The following is a 9,727-nucleotide window of genomic DNA, read 5'->3' on the forward strand; positions in this document are numbered from 1 at the left end:
CTGTGAATTAAAGTCGATGCACATTTATAACCGCAATCCGTTAAATATAATTGAAGGTTTGTGGAGTGGAAAAGAATATTGCCAAAAATAATAATGATAATACTAATAATGATACAAATAAAAATAAAAAGTCAGTTTTAAGGTGTCATTTAAATCGTCTTTATTTTATAACTATTGATTGTTTCTGGAACTTACCAGAGAAATATATAGCAAAGTCAATTATGGAAACTCACTGCTAGTGCAGTTCAGTTCAAAAACAGTGTAAATTGTCCATTTGGAAAAGTGTTCATTTCAGCTGAACAGGGAGGCTAGTGCAGTCCTAGTATTTATTTCAAGTTGATATTATGCTTTTCTAGATTCTTCTTTGGATATATCGTGAAGTGACCCTATAACCACCTACACATGCTTGCATCTTTTCGAGCTCGCTTAATTGTCAGGCGTTGAGTCACGGGAGCGCGAGCGGCTGGTTTATCACCTTCCCTTGACACAGGTCCTCTGTGAATGGTCTTACACTGTCCACCCTGTGCCTGCTATTAAACAAGCCATAAGAAACACATAAACCTTTCAAATTTAGACGATTTTATATATGCTATAATGGATTTTATATTGAATAGTTTTTTTTTTTTTTTCTTCGGCAGGAACCTTTTTAACATAATATTAGCGAACATTATTACTTAGCCTATGAATCCAGCAAAAAATGGGATATTTCTAACTTTATCTCGTAAATCATATACACAAATTAATATTAATAAAAAAAAGTGTTATCAATAACTATAAAAAAAATAGCAACATTAATTATAAACACTGTGGAGGAGGACTATGGGTCCGATGGGACATATAAACATGATCTATGTTTCATGTCTCTGATGGTTTGCAGTCACTAATCTACTCTCTTTAACTTTAATTAATTTGACAGTAAGTCCAAAGCATTTTATAATTCTGTAGGCTATATCGTTATTCTTTTTATTTTAGTTTTACTTTATGTATAAATGTTCTCTATTTTTAAGTACTGGGTTCTGATCTGTTTTGTAAATTCTAGTTCTTCGACAATTAAATTGTCAAAAGCTTAATAAACTCGCTCGTAATCGTATCGTAGTTATAACAAATGCTTTACAGTAGGCTAACTTTCATATTCGTGTGCTCCTAACACGTTCGGCGCGTGCCTGTGTGTTTGCACAGTCAAGCTCTTAATTGTAGTTTATGACATCAGCTCTGCTAATCCAATTAAACATGTTTGTCCTATAGACCCAGAACTTTGTGAAGAGTGAACACCCAGCCCGATCTTTAAGGCAGGGCAGCGACAGCTTTCTGACTTTGAATTAGATAAACAGGACCTGATAGGACCTGTAATGCATGGGGAATTATTTCATGCTCGTTTGTAATCAGTAGCTAAGCATGCATGAAAGTATAAATTAATTTATTGAATAACTGGTTACAAAATAGGCTAGGCTTTCTATCGCAACACATATTTTATTTATACAGTTTGATTAAAATGCTTTTGAACGATATAGCCTACAAAAAAAAAAAAATAGTTTATCGAATTAAACCTGAGTGAGCAACTCAAGACATACAGCAGGATGTGAAGAAGAACCTTCCAAACCTGTTGGAATAGTCATTTTAAAAGACACAACCGAAATGTATAATTCCCCAGAGGAAAAAGCACAGATTTCTAGACCTTTTTACACACAAATTCTTATAGGTTTAGCCTATGTCGTTTCTGACAAGTTTTGACTGACAAATTGGACACTCGGCTGCAAGATTTAAGGGTTCGTTTGAATACTTTTATTCAAACGATTTTATTTTATTTTTATTTTGCCCTGCCTTAAAGATCGGGCTGGGTGTTCACTCTTCACAAAGTTCTGGGTCTATAGGACAAAATAGTATTTATTTCTGGAAAGTTTTAAATTAATCTAAATCGATATTTTGCAACGGTTGTTTCTATATTATCGAAAAACTTATAACGATTTTGGTTTAAATGAAGAAACGTATTTATTTGATGTTACTGTGGAAATTAAATACACTTCTGAGTTCCGTTTGAAATATAAGCTGCTAAATTATTTCTTTCGAACTTAAATTAATAAAGGAGTCTAGTTGACAATCTGGTTTTATCCTATTATCAACACAATATTTCCGGAATACAAAATGCGACATCTCCGACACACTTTTGATTTCTTGAGCCACTTGCTTGCTTTATATACATTTATATATATCGATATTATCCTTCAAACTATTAAATAAATACGTAAAAATGGAAGTGGTTTATTTTAAATAATAATGAATTCATTCTTGAGAACAGTGAATTGAATCTGACCAGCATGTAAAGAACACTTGGCACAGTAAAACAGCATAGAGCTCATGAATCATTTTATCACGCCCTTTTTCTTTGCACAGTATGACAACATTTATTTTTCCTTCTTTTATATAAGCTATTTATTTTATTTGTAGCCTTCAGAATTATGTTATGAAAATATTTATTTTATCAGCTATTTTTAAACATAAAAAACAGGTTGCTAAATCAATTGTTGTCTCCAATTTATAACAGCAATGTCCTCAGAGCACTTTATGCATGTTGCCTCTACAGAAGAGTAACCACATGGGGGGAGGAACTTAATGAAACCTCACACCTCAAAGCCCTAAGCTGAAATGGCAGCTTTATTTGAATATACAGAGAGCATAAATATTCCCAATTATAACTCGGAAGTAGCTTTAAACAAACAAAACCTGACACCAAAAGGTATCTAAGATCAAACGAAGTGCTGCCATATAGGCTACTCCCAGTACCCAACAAATTTGAGACAGCGACATTTCAGAGGAAAATGAAAGGAAATGTATTTTTTATCATGTCTGTGTTCCAGCAGGCTGTAGTTGAGCGTGAGCTGTCAAGTCAGGTTGGTTAAGGCACGTGTGTTGTTGGCATGTGGAAGCAGTGATGCTCAGGTAAGGAGCCTCTCTTCTCTGAACCACAGCACAGCTGACTGCTCCAGGAGCCAGAGTAATGAGGGTTCCGCTGGGGGCCGCCTAGTTGGAGAGGTGGCTTAACCCTGCCTGGATGAGGCAGGAGCCTGGGCTCTGCTTTTTCAATCGGAGCCCCTTGCAGAGCTCGCAGCCCACAATGAACATTTTGACAATGCCGGTGATAAGCACTGGGTAATGAAAGGAAGCGTTTCTGTTTTATTGCATGATATTTTTTTTTAATAAAGAATTGTGGGTTCCAAAAAATTACAAATGCCCATATTTTAGTGTGATGATGCTCAAAAGTATGAAGAGCTAAAACAGAAGAGCTATAAAATAACTTACGCGTGAAATAAACAAAAAAAGCATCTACATTTTTTTTCTTCCCAGAATGAATCTATTTAATGTATTCAGCAACAAGAATACATTATTTTATTCACAGATTCTTTCAATAGTATTAATGCAAATTAATTGCAAATAAATTGTACTATTTAAATAATCTGCTTTTGGTTCATGGAAATCTGTCAGACAGGCCAGCCTAGGAATCCTGATCATCTTTATAACCAAATGTAATGCTCCTCTTGAGTCACACTGTCACTTTCTTGGGAATTCTCAAAACAGACAATTAATACGACTGTAAAGAGTATTCTTTTCGTGTCACCAAGATAAATTTGAGCAAGATATGCTGTCATTTACCACTGGTGATGTCAAGAAAGGGGCAAAGGTGACCATCCCCTAAGACATGTGCCTAATTATATAATTTGTCTTGTGAGTGGAACAGACCACTGTAAGGTCTCCACTGGGATCACTTCTTCAGCAGTCTGAGCCTATCATCAGTTTCATCAACCCTCATTTATGTAAGGGCATCGCGAGCGAGCTCATTTATCTATTTTTCCATCCACAGGAAATCGACATTCATCTGCCCATGACATTCAAATTCTAACATCAGACTTCATATCTTCAGGTGACCTGACAGTGTTGTCAGGTTTCTATGAGCTAGAGCGATGATATACGAACCACCAAGGGCACAGTAGTTACATATTCGCTCTTAACATTCAAACTGGACTGAAAAGACTTTTAATTTGAACAAACATTGTAACAAATGTTATATTATTTCTTGTTTTGGTAGATTTTATTGCCATTAATCATTGCATTACATTTATTTATTTAGCAGGCACTTTTATGGCTTTAATAATAATACAAATACAAGCAGGAGCAACTGCTCCAAGGCAGACTATTATAATGGCATAGCAAATGGTAATTAGCTAGCTTAAGGAACTGGCACTGATATTTAAACCAAACATCAGCAATGTAGTCAATAATCTTTTTATGGTAAATCTGAGTTTGTGTCAATTCTGTAGTGAGCCAAAATGCTTATCATGTCTGGACATATGCGTGAGCCTGGATTTGTATTTATTCCGGGATGCGCAAACACAGCACTGTAAATTGCAGACTATGCAGCTCCGATTCACACCTACTGACGGGGAAAGGAAGCATTGCATTCTGGAGATATGGCCTGTGAGCACGCCTAGCGTACCTTCACAAAATGTCACAGCAGTTATGGAAGCAAGTCATTATCAACTCAGGGGGACCCTTGACACTGGTCTATGAGAGATAGTTCCAGTAGTTTAAAGCCATATCTAATGGCCATTCCAAGGTCAGCTTGAAACAGAGAAAGTGGCTTGTGATGTTTAAGAACATCTAGCCACCCTTGTGAGGTCAGCGGGAGGTTCTGGTGGCTGGTGACGCACTAGGGATAGTGCAGGGGATTCCATAGGTGAGCTTACATGTTTATTAAGCACGGATTAGGTCTGCACGGGAAAAATAGGCTGTATACTTAAGGTAGGAGACTTTTAATCTAACCATCAGAGATGTAAAGCACAGTAATGTAAAATCAATTGCATAGAAGTGGACTGGCATTTTGAGGGCTTTGACTGTTCTTCTCTTCTTTTTCTTCATCCCATCCTACTCCTTACACTTGAGACTTGTATATTTGTACTCGATCTCTCTTTTTGTCTCTCTCTCTTACTGAGATGATCCAGCACTGTGATTGTCCAGCTGTGCAGGATGATTTCCTCTCACTGAATGTTGACCTTTTCCTCTATGAGAGATGCTATATTCAGAGGCATGACTCTGGTGTGTTGTTCGTGGTAGTTCATCAGATGTGGATGGTTTAGCATCTACAGGATGAAAAATCTGAATTGGAAGCCTATGCTGTAATAACTGTTACACAGATGCACGGATCTGCATCAAAATATCTTCCTATTTTTTCCTTAGATATTTTGTACTGCCAAATATGTGTAATTATAAAGTAAAAAATAATATCTTTATTTTACTGTATTTTTTAAAATCCCTTATAGCTAATAGCAGTTTTTTTTGTTGTTGTTATATTTAGTTGTGTGTGTGTTGCAGCAGTGTATATCAAGTTATCCAGAAATAATTAATATTGTATAATGTTATGTAAAATAGTAACTTTTTGTTCTCATTAATTTTTCAATTTACATGGTTTTATACAGCAATCAGCAACACTGGCAAACATAACATATGCATATAGCTTTACATTAACTGTGTCCACTTTCCTCTTCAAGAAGCTGGAAGTAAATATGTTGTTGTTGTTTATTTTTTTAGATCAATTTGCTTTTATATAAAACACTGACATCCTTTCATGTCAAGGGTCGGCCCGCAAATGCTTCTGAACATTTGCCACATGGATGGAGTGTTTTTCTATTAGACGTCCAGCCCTGCGTTTAGAGCCATTTAAACAGGACCTGTCAAATACAAGACAAGCAGAGAAGTGGTCGCGTGGCTCTGAGGTTTGGTTCATGTGCTGCATGGGCTGAACGGACCAGGTGTAGAGCTCTGGCTCTTGGACATGTCCGTGGACGACCTTGCTCTCATCACCAAGTGCCTTGGAAAGCCTCCCAATCCTGGGGATCCATATTTGGACCAGCACCAAGTTTGGAGGCCCACAGATGTTGAGGAGAGGCCAGATATTATGACAGTTGTCTCATGCAGACAGGCAAAATGATTCATATGTGTTAGCGTTGAAAGGGTTCTTGAAGAGGAAAGTATATATATATATATATATAAAATCTATTTTCCTTTACATGATCAGTAATGTCACTAATGATGACTTGTGGTAATGCAATCAGCAGTTAACTACTGAGATGTTTTTCAGCAGTTTAATTACACATATTTTTATTATTTTAATATACATTAATATACAAGTATTTAATGTATTGAATATAATTCTTTAAAGCAAACTTTTGCAGTCAGTTGACACTATTACCTTTCTGCTGGTTAATCTTTAATTATATATATATAATACATTTTTATGTAAACTTACAATCTCAAGACAACCGGCATGCATAAAACTCAGTGTTACAAAAGCTACACAAAATCTAAATTGGACACAGGAAAGGTTCAATCTTAACCTAACGTAAATGTCCTAAATGAAGCAAACTCTAAATTACCGAACTTACAAACTCTAAAAATATTACAATATTAGTAAAAAAAAAAAAAAAAAGTAATTGCTGTCGCAAAATCTTCAACACGTTATAATAATTGTGATTATAATGAACATTAACATTATTCTATTGCCAAACATATCATTAGTTAAAACAAAAATGTCACACACTTTGATTCGTGTATTTTAAAATTTGAAAAGTATCTTTATATAATGACTGGTAATGACTTATTCATGAAAGTGTTTGCGAAGAAACGTTTGAGAGATAAGTACAAATAAATAATGATGTGCTCCTGGAGTAATTGATTTAATGAAGTTCCTATGAAACTATTACAAGCGAGGGGAGGTCAGGCGAGCGGCACCCCTGAGCGCTCATTGTCAGATCTTTAACTCAAGCAATCTTTTGGGAAAGACATCGGGGGTAATAGGTGAACTCACAGCTGTCTGTGTCGGGCTCGAGCTTTCAGAGCAAATAGCAAACAACTAGCCTACTCATCCGGCCTCTAACTTAATGGGACGGCAAACTTTCTCAAGAGCCTCATCTTTACATGCACACACGGACAAGCACAACACCTAATCAATAAGTGCGGTAAATGATTCTTAGTTACGATAAAAGCGTGCAGCAACCCTTTTTTCTTCCGAGTTGAGCTCATAAAACATGTACTCACGTTGCGCTGTATAAACACCCCATGGGTTTTCGACCATGCGTCAAAAGTTTTCTTGTCCGCGTTTTAGAGTTCAGTCTCGGAGTGCAGGGAGGAAACACGCAGCCCTGCTGCTGCAACTGGATTGTGTTTTCTCACTTATTCGGGAAACTTAAGATAGTAGGCAGGTAGGGTGCTCGGAAGGGTTTGGCAGAGTGCCTGGAGAATGAATATGTGCCCAGTTTTCTTGCTCTTCAAAGCATACTGTGGCAAAACACTCAACGGATGTTTAAAATACCTGGCATACTTGAAGTTGTTATGATTTTGAAATAGTTTGGAGGAGAACAGGTTTTTTTTTAAAATGTTTATTCGTGCACCATGTTTTTATTATATTTTTTTTGATCTCTCTCGTTGCTGTTTTTAAAGAGTCCGATAATAATATTTGATTTGATTTGTTTAAGTTTTTTTTTTTCTGCTAGAAACATTTTAACAATGTATAAATTCTGATTGAATAACGTTATTTAAAGTTAAATAGTAAAATAATGTATAAAACATAATTTTACGTCACATAATTTTACGAATAAAGATAACATTAAAGTAATTTGAAATGGATTAGAGTTGTATTTCACAATATTTTAGGTTAGATTAAATAAGAAAGCACCAGATCATTTTTTTTATTTTTTTTTTATTTTTTTTTTACTCTAATCTTAAAACTGACAAGTGTACAATATAAATTATCCTTAGCTTAGAGGTTGACCAAACCAAAAGAAACGTTATAATCACCATGCGCAATTCACGTAATACGATTTATAAATTATATTTGTGTCATTTGATATTTGTTGCACTTGTCTCTCTCACTCTCTCCCTACAGACAGTCAAACACCATGGCAAATATTCCATTAGTGCCGTAATTTACCTCTGAGACTTTGCAAGCTCGCAGATGAAATCTGGCAGTGTGAGTTGAACATATGTGGGACGCTCAAATAGATAAAGTCTGAAGTGCATTTTTGCTAATGGTGAAAGTATAGCAAAGTTTAATGTTTTCTTTTGATTGCAAGTGTTTCACGTGCTCTTGGTGCATCGCTTAAGACGGTGCACAATGACTGGGGTACTGTGAACCCTCGTCAAACACATAATGAGAAGCTGAAGGTGTGAAATCTGACTAGACTGCAGTAAACAGCCTCCTCTGATGTGATCATTCTGTCCAATAAGGGCAAAACGGGAGAGAACTCGCTGCGTTTTCACACTGACTTCTGCTTTGTCTTTTGAAAAGTGGCGTCTGAGAGTCTGACTCTGGGAGTTACTGATTTGCAGGCTGCATGTTAAGGTGGACCATGTAAGTGATTTCCACGGGCATTGCACTAAAGGAGAACAAATCGCTGACAAAGGGGGTAGCTTTTCGATTCAATAGCGTCGTTAGGACGACCAAAAAGTATTCCTCAGATAATAAGTTCTACTTCAAAGCGTCTCCCATTCAGCTGTGACTGCTGCAGCTTTTATGAAGTCCCCCCTTTTCAGTCCGAGGGGGCTATCTCTTTGGTTATTTTTCACCGTGTTTATTTTGCACTATTCAAAGGGCACTTGTTTTAAATAAATAGAAGATCATTCTTTCCTTGATCAAATAAGCGTTCGTGGACAAAAGATGGGCAGAGCGCGCGCTTATTTCCGAATTAAACATGCGCGCGAGGGATTTCAGAGATTTGGGAACACAAATATGACAAAAATTGACTGCTCTAACGTAGCATGAAACTAAAGGTCAGTGCGACTGTGTCTTAAAAGTGTTTCCAATTGAAGTGGCCTTTTTCCGGTGCCCGGTAAACACACACGCGCTTTATGAAATTTCCCTTGAACTTCACACTATTTATGGGGCGTTTCACTGACACAAAACACTAGATTTACAATCTCTGGCGACTACACCAATCTGTGTGCTTTATTCCATGGGGTTAGCTAGGTGTTCATTAGCAATGGGAATAAAAATAAAACTTTCTTAGGAAGTGTTTTAGAACTTTCTTCACACACAATGTCCAAAATTCCTATTTGTGTGTTTCTTCGCTGGAAATAAAATTTATTCCACGCCAATTTTAAGGGACAGGACGGTTCTTGGGAGACGTTTTTGCTTTGAGGATTGACCATTTACTGGCAGTTAGTAGTTTTTAGTATAAATATTCAAGGGGGAACCATAGAAATCCTACCGCGCCGTGCAGTCTTCCGATCTGATGTGGAGCTCTTTGAAGTGGTGCAGGACTTGCGCTGGTCAATTCTGGGTCTAGTCTGGGACAGGGACACTTTGAAACTGTTATTGTGCGTTTTAATGAAGGAAATAAGACGGGAGACTTTGTTTCATATTCTCCATACAACTTTCTTCTTATTGTCAGGCAGCTTTTATGTCTTATATTCCCATGAATGATTCATGCATTGGTGGCTTTGTGATATTGTACTTTCATAACGTGTTACGTGATGGTTCCCTTTTGAAATGAGACTAAATAAGGAATATTTAAATTTTTTTTTAAAGTGTTTTGTAGAAATGTGCTGTTTCGTTTGGTTATCCTTACTGTCCCATATTTTACAGAAAATTAAGCATTACTTAACGCAATAGTTTTACTCAGTGAATGATTAGTTTAAATCAATCTGTTGAATTTTTTATGAAATAAGCACACTGATAAAA

The sequence above is a fragment of the Carassius gibelio genome, chromosome A9 (genome assembly GCF_023724105.1).
Source record: "Carassius gibelio isolate Cgi1373 ecotype wild population from Czech Republic chromosome A9, carGib1.2-hapl.c, whole genome shotgun sequence".
In the NCBI taxonomy this organism is placed as follows: domain Eukaryota; kingdom Metazoa; phylum Chordata; class Actinopteri; order Cypriniformes; family Cyprinidae; genus Carassius; species Carassius gibelio.